The sequence below is a fragment of the Canis lupus genome, chromosome X (genome assembly GCF_011100685.1).
Source record: "Canis lupus familiaris isolate Mischka breed German Shepherd chromosome X, alternate assembly UU_Cfam_GSD_1.0, whole genome shotgun sequence".
NCBI classification, from domain to species: domain Eukaryota; kingdom Metazoa; phylum Chordata; class Mammalia; order Carnivora; family Canidae; genus Canis; species Canis lupus.
The window spans coordinates 118543376-118551359 of NC_049260.1; positions in this window are offsets into that span (position 1 = coordinate 118543376).

Consider the following 7984-nt stretch of genomic DNA (forward strand, 5'->3'; position numbering starts at 1 on the left):
CAAACTCATCTACCAGGAAATCTGGTTTTTCCTCCTACACTAGTCCTAGAAAACCACCAAAGAAAGATTTTATTTGCTCACTGAGTTTGCACTTTCTTGCTTTATTTCAGGAAATGATGATGTATCTGAAAGCACAAAAGGATGAGGGACAGGAACATAATTCAACCCATTCAACCCAGGGAAACACAGTTCTTACATATTTATAAATCCTTTCTGCACACTAATTGATTACTAATCTTTTGGAGGAAATGCTAAGAGCCCATATGGCCATAATCTGAAGGAAGAGAGCTAGTATATGACCTCAGATTATGCTGAATGATAATGATGAAGAAAGACATACAGATCTACTGGAGTATACACCTAGATGGAAAGAAAGAATCTTTTAAAAAAATATTTATTTATTTATTCATGAGAGACAGAGAGAGAGAGAGAGGCAGAGACATAGGCAGAGGGAGAAGCAGGCTCCTCGTAGGAACCCAATGCAGGACTCGATTCTGGATCCCAGGACCACGACCCAAACCAAATGCAGCTGCCCAACCGCTGAGCCACCCAGGCGTCTCAAAAGAATCAGTTTTGGGGGGATTTTAACAACCACTTTCCCACTAAGGAGCCTTTTGGTGAAGCAGCCTCCTCACCTAGTTACAAATCATCTTAGAGACTATACTTGGCCCCTTTGAGCTATTTAAGAAAGCATAGAAAATAAATGGGTGGTGCTTATTAAATTTATATTGATCTGCAGAATGAAGCATTTCATGACTCTTTCAGGAATGGTGTCATGAAAAAAAGTGTGAGGCAGTCATAGAGAGAGCCTGGCATTTTCTTTCTTATTACTGGTGCCATATCACCAAAACTACTTGAAGAATGGACTTCATACTGCTTCAGCCAATGAATTGGAGGAATAGATTCGCACCGAGGTCTTCTGATACTAAATTTTACTGTCTACTACACACCCATAATACAACTCATGGATCTCTGCCCTCAAGACAAGATAACAATTAACTTTTACAAATGTGCGATCACTCTAGAGACAGACAGCAGCCAGGTATGTGAGAAAGTATGTCAGGAGACTGTGAGTCCTTGCCAGATAAGTAACATAGACAAAGCAAACATCTGACTCCTTTTATCCAGGACTAGTTTGACATTAATACCCTACTGGATAGTATCCCCACAAGCCCCTCAAATATCCTTCTGGTTCTTCAAATGCCAATATTTCAGCAAATAGTGACAGAATTGAGTCAGTAATCATGGCAATATCAACTTTAACAACTCACAGAAATCACATCTCAGATCATGTGTCCTTGGTCCTCCACTGATATTAACAACATAGTGCTCCAGGTTTGAGAGAGACATTCCTATAGGCAGATGTTTCAGCTAGAGGTCTTTGATTAGAAGCTACCAAAGAAGATTCTGGGTAACTTATGCGAAAATGAAAATGTACTGGAAGCTTATAGAAAAGCTCAAGATATCATAAGAAAACTAAAGAAGCAAGCTTGAAAGAGCCAAGAACCAGGGTGCTCCTGGAGGAGGGTCTGGAACTACGCAGCAGCTTCACCTAAACATATACTGCCACTGGAATTCATTCATTCATCTAATACATATTTACTAGTACTTATCATGTGCCAGGCATAATTGTACATGCTAGGGATATAGCAGTAAACAAAATGGATAACACCTTCATTCTCATGGGACTTTCATTCCAGTAGAGAGAGAGAGATAATAATGATGATGATGATCATGATGGTGGTGGTAATAGCTCCAATTTTGGAGCATCTACTCTGACTAGCACTGTGCAAAGTGTTTTACATATTCATATGTTTTAGTTGACAAATATTTATTGAGCCCTAGTATGCCCACAACTGTCCTAAGTACTGGAAATACAGCCAATTATAGTAAAATAAATGAATTTAAATGCTCCTCCCCAAATCAAAGTCCTAGGGGAGAGTGCACAATTAACCATGCCTAGGTCATATATATGCCCCAGCTTTACCAAGGCAGGGTAAGAAGGAGGAGGGCAGGTGTCCAGATTTATTGTCTAGCCAAGAGTGAACACAGTGGGAGAAGAGTCTCTAAGAAAACCATGAGGAAAGGAAATGGGAAGTGGGGGAAAAAATCCATTCATGGGGCAATGGAGATTACTTCACCTGGGCCTTATTGGTGTATCAGGATCCTTGGTAAAAATATACCAGAAACTAGGGATGCCTGGGTGGCTCAGGGGTTGAGCATCTGCCTTCAGTTTAGGGCATGATCCTAGGGTCTGGGGATTGAGTCTCACACCGGGGTCCCTGTAGAGGGCCTGCTTCTCCCTCTACCTATGTCTCTGCCTGTGTGTGTGTGTGTGTGTGTGTGTGTGTGTGTGTGTGTGTGTGTGTGTGATGAATAAATAAATAAATAAATAATCTTTTAAAAATATGTACCAGAAACTAAATTGCATATAAACAGAAATAAAATGATATTTTGGACTGCTTGAGCTTGAATATGGCCCCATGATTTACAAGGTTAGCTTTAGGATCTTGGAAAATTAGTAAACCTCTCTATGCCTCACTGTCCTCTTCTATGAAATGGGGGATGCTATTAACACCTACCAGTTGTAATGTCATGAGGAATAAATGAGTTAATATTTGTAAAGTGCTTATAACAGTACCTGAAATATAGTAAGTATCCTGTTGAGTAAATAAAATAGAGGAATACTGGATCGATTCAAAGGCATTCATAATATATTATGCAAAAAAATAGGTTACATAACAGATGCCCAACATAATCCCAATTTTTATTTTAAATAGTAACAGTTATGATTGAAGGATGAATAGTGTAAGAAATATACATAGCAAATGATTTGCAGCAGTTATCTCCAGCTAGGAGTGAGACATATGGGTAATTTCTATTTTCTCCCTTTTTCCCTTTTCTATATTTCTGTTTCTAGTGTTAATATTTATTGCTACCATAATTTTTAAGTTATTAGAAATACATCTAGATCCAAACACATACAAACATCTAAATATTAGTGAAAGGAACATGTTAGTGGATGGGGAGGTGATCAATTACAAACATGTTTAAACTGCTTAACACCTTAATATTACTTAGTAAGGCACACCGAAAGGAAAGAAAAGTCAGGGGAAAATTCCTGGCTCTAAAATGATATAATAAAGATTCTATAGTGATTACTGAGAGGCTGATATTATATTGAAAGAGAAGCAGTCAAAAAAAAAAAAAGAAAGAAAGAAAGAGAAGCAGTCAACAAGAAGAACCATGACTGAGTACTGGGGCTCCATGATCCCTGGAGCTACTCAAGACAAAGCCTGACATTCTTTCACGAAGGAGTTTCTGGCAACCTGTAAGACAATATCAAGTGGTTTAACATGCACATAATTGGAGTCACAGAAACAGAAAGGAGGAACAAGAGAGACATATATGAATATACATAAGAATGATAACAAAATTCTCACCAGAAGCTATGCAAACCAGAAAACAACTGAACAACAACTCTAAAGTGCTAAAGAAACTGTCAACTTAGAATTTTATACTCAGGGAAAAGAGCTTTCAGAAAAAAAAGTAAAATAAAGAATTTTCCAGACAAACAAAATCTGACATGACTCCTTGCCATCAGACCCACACTACCAGAAATGTTAAAGAAATTTATTCAAGCAGGAGGAAAATGATGCCAAATGAAAACATGTACCTATGCACAGAAATCAAGAGAACTGGAAAGGTTAAATTTGTGGGTAAATATTTAAGTGATATCTTCACATTCTTTTAAATGTCCTTAAAAGCTGAGTGTTTGAAGCAGCAATAATTATGCATTGTGGTGCTAGTAACATACGTAGAAGGAAAATGTATGAAAATGATACCATGAAGGATAGGAAGGAAAATGGAAGAATATGTTGTGAGGTTCTTTCAGTGTATTAAGGGGTGTAATATCATTTGAAGACAGACCATGATAAGATAAAGATGCATATTGCAAATATTAGGCAACTACTAAAAAGATAAAGCAAATAGGTATAGCTAATAGGCCAAAAGAGGAGATTAAATGGAATGCTAATAAAATAATAATATCAGAAAAGTCAGGGAAGGAAGAAAAAATTAACAAAGAACATATGGGGAAAGTAGAAAGCAAATAAATCCAAACAAATTGATTATATTAAATGTAAATTTACACAAGAAGTCCACTTTAAATATGGAGACACAAATAGGTTAAAAGTAAAAGGATGGAAAAATATGTACCATGAAAACACAATCATGAGAAAGCCAATTAGCTATATTAACATCAGACAAAGAAGACTCCAGAACAAAGAATATTACCCAGGCCAGTGTGGGACATTTACATTTTATAATTACAAAGAGGTCAATTCATCAAAAAGACATAATAATTCTAGATATGTATGAAATCAATACATGAAGCAACAACTGACAGAAACAAAATGAAAAATGGGCAAATCCACAATTACACTGGGAGACTTCAATATTCTGCCTTCAGTAATTGATACAAGTATACTAAAAAAATCAGTAAGGATGTAAAGAATAGAATGACATTATTAACCAATTTTACCTACATGACATTCATAAAACATTCCATCCACTAACAGCACAAAGGACATTCTTTTCGAATTCGCATTGGACATTTCACCAGGATATACCATATGTTCGGCCATAAAACATGTCTCAGTATATTTAAAATAATTGAAATCATACAGAGACTTTTCTATAGCCAGAGTGGAATTGAATTGGAAATAAATAACAAAAATATCTGGAAAAGCTCCAAATATTTAGAAGTTAAACAAAACATACTACTACTAAATGTTACTTTTGCTTCCAGCCAAGACAAAATATCATGGAACTATTTACCGTTCCACTTGAAACAGCTAAAAACTAAACTAAACTAAACTAAAATATTTTTAAAAACTAGACAAAATGTCCAAAACATGTCACTCAAGACATTGGACATCTGGCAATAAAAAAGAGTTATCTCTGAAATATGGAAAATAAATGAGGTGAGCCTTCATATTGCCCCAGACTAGGCAGTCTCCCTGAATTAAGTACACAGAGGTGGAAGTCTGAAGAAATAGAGATGACTAGAGCTCATATTACTGAGTTCCAGAGAGGAAAAAGCAGCACACACAGAGAGAGAACCCCAGGGATCTTGGGTGTCACCCTCAAATATTCAGTAAGCTATTGATTGGTACAAGTGAGGAAACTACTCAAAACCAGGAAAGTAATTACCAAAATGATTATAGGAAGCACTGCCCAGAGATCACACACAGGCAGGAATAGTATCTGTTATCTTGTTAGTGTGAGAAATTTCATAATTCAGAGAACACTGGTTAGAGCTGTGATTCCTAATGGAAGGTAATTTTGTCCCCAAGGGAACATTTGCAAAATTGGGAGACATTGTTGGTTATCCCAACTGGGGGCATGCTAGTGGTATCTAGTATGTAAGGGTCAGGGATACTGTTAAGCATCCTACAATACACAGAGTAACCCCTCACTATAAGAAATTATCTGTCCCAAAATGTCAATAGTACAAAGGTTGACAAATCTTAGGTTCAAATAATAAAAAAAGCATCCTACCTCAGTGGTATTCAAAAATTAACTCTGGTCTAAACTATGTTCTTGCCCCAACTAACAAAACTTTTGCCCTTGCAAGACCTGAAAAGATCAAACCATTTTCACATAACTGCATCCCAGAACAAAGCTCAAGAATATTTGTAGGAATATAAAAATATTCAGTATCTAGTAAGGTGAAACTAACAATACTTGACATCATATAAAAATTTGCCAGACAGGCAAAGAAGAAGAAAAATAGAACCCGTAATGAGAAGAAAGATCTATTAAAATGGACAGAAATTAAATAGATGATGAAATTAATAGAAAAGGGCATTAAAACAATTATTATAATTGTATTCCATATGTTCAAGAAGCTAGAGGAAAGACTGGACATGTTATGTAGAAAATGGAATATATGAAATGATCCAAACCAACTTCTAGAATGTCTAAGATGAAAAATACACATGATAGGATTAATGACAGATGTCACTTTGCAGATAAAATATTATGAAAACATAATAGCAATAAGCAATACACACCATCTAAAATGAAACACAGAGTGAAAACAAAGACATAAATAAATAAACAGAACATCAGTGAATGTAGTACAACTTCAAGCAACCAAATATATATATATATGAAGTCTCCAAAAGATGGAGAGGGGAAGTTCAAAAAATATTTGAAGAAATAATGGCCAAAACTTTTCAAAAGTTAATGACAACTATAAACCAGCAGATCCATGAAGCTCAACAAACTCAAGCACAGAAACATAAAGAAAGCTACACTAACACATATGTTGATCAAATTGTTTGAAATCAGTGATAAAAAGAAAATCTAAAAATAGTCAGAGGAATGGAGTATCTGGATGGCTCAGTTGGTTAAATGTCTGACTCTTGATTTTGCCTCAGGTCATGATCTCAGGGTCTTGGGATTGAGCCCTGTGTCAGGCTCCATGCTCAGCAGAGAGCCTACTTGAAAGTCTCTCTCTCCCTCTGCCTGCCCCCACTCTCTCTCTCTCTCTCTCTTAAATAAATCTTTTTTAAAAAAAACATAATCAGAGGAAAAGGGAATGATACAGAAAATAAGTGTTTACCAGCTGAAGAAAGTTTCCTGGGTTCAGCACAGGGAGGGGGAAACTAGGATATGGAGAAATTGGAACTCTTGTGCTTTGTTGGTGTGAATGTACAATGGTGATGTGTTGTGGAAAACAGTATGATGGTTCCTTAAAGAATTAAAAATAGAATTACTGTATGATCCAGTATTTCCAATTCTGGGTGTATATCTGAACGAATTGAAAGCAGAAACTTGAACAGATATTTGTAGACTTATCCTCATAGCAGCATTACTCTCATTAGCCAAAAATTGGAAGCAATCCAAGTGGCCAACAACAGATGAGTGGATAAATAAAATGTGCTATATGCATATAGTGGGATATTGTTCAGCTTTAAAAAGGAAAGAAATTCTGACACATGGTATAGTGTAGATAAGCCTTGAAGACATTACGTTAAGTGAAATAAGGCAGTCACAAACGGACAAGTACTGCATGATTTGAGTTCTATTAGTTACTAAAGAAGACAAACTGACAGAGCCAGAAAGGGCAATAGTGGTTTCCAGGGGCTATGGAGAAGAAGTAATGGAAAGTTGCTTAATAGTGACAGAGTTTTCACTGTGTAAGATAAAAAGAGTTCTGGGGATGGATGGTGGTGATGGCTGCACAACAGTGTGAATGTACTTGATGCTACTGAAATGGACAATTGTAAATGGTTAAGATGATAAATTGCATGTTTTATATATTTTATATCAATTAAAAAATGAAAAAAGATGATATTATGAATAACTTTATGCCAATGATAACTTGGATGAAATGGACAAATTTTTGAAAGACGGACTACCAAGCCTCATCCAAGAAGAAATATGTAACCTAAAAAGTGCTGAAGAGATTAAAGAAATTGAATACTTGTTTAAAACCTCCCACAAAGAAAACCTCAGGCCCAGACAGTCTTCAGAGGTGAAATCTATCAAATATGTTTTTAAAATTCTATTCAAACACTTTCAGAAAATTAAGTAGGAGGGGCAACTTCCCAACTCATTCTATGAAGCCAGTATTACTCTTTTTAAAAAAAGATTTATTTTAGAGAGAGTGAGAGGCGTGCAAGTGCAGGGAGGGGCAGAGGGAAAAGGAGAGAGAGAATCCCAAGCAGACTCCTTGCTGAGCATGTAACCTGATGTGGGGCTCGATCTCACAATCCTGAGATCACGACTTTACCCAAAATCAAGAATCGGGTGTTTAACCGACTGAGTCACCCAGGAGCCCGGAGTATTATTTTCAAACCCAAACCAGATAAAGATATTCTTTTTAAGAAAGAAAACTAGAGGTGGATAGCCTTCCTTAATACAGCTTTAAAATTCTTTTAAAAAGCTATTCAATCAAATTCAAAAGCATGGG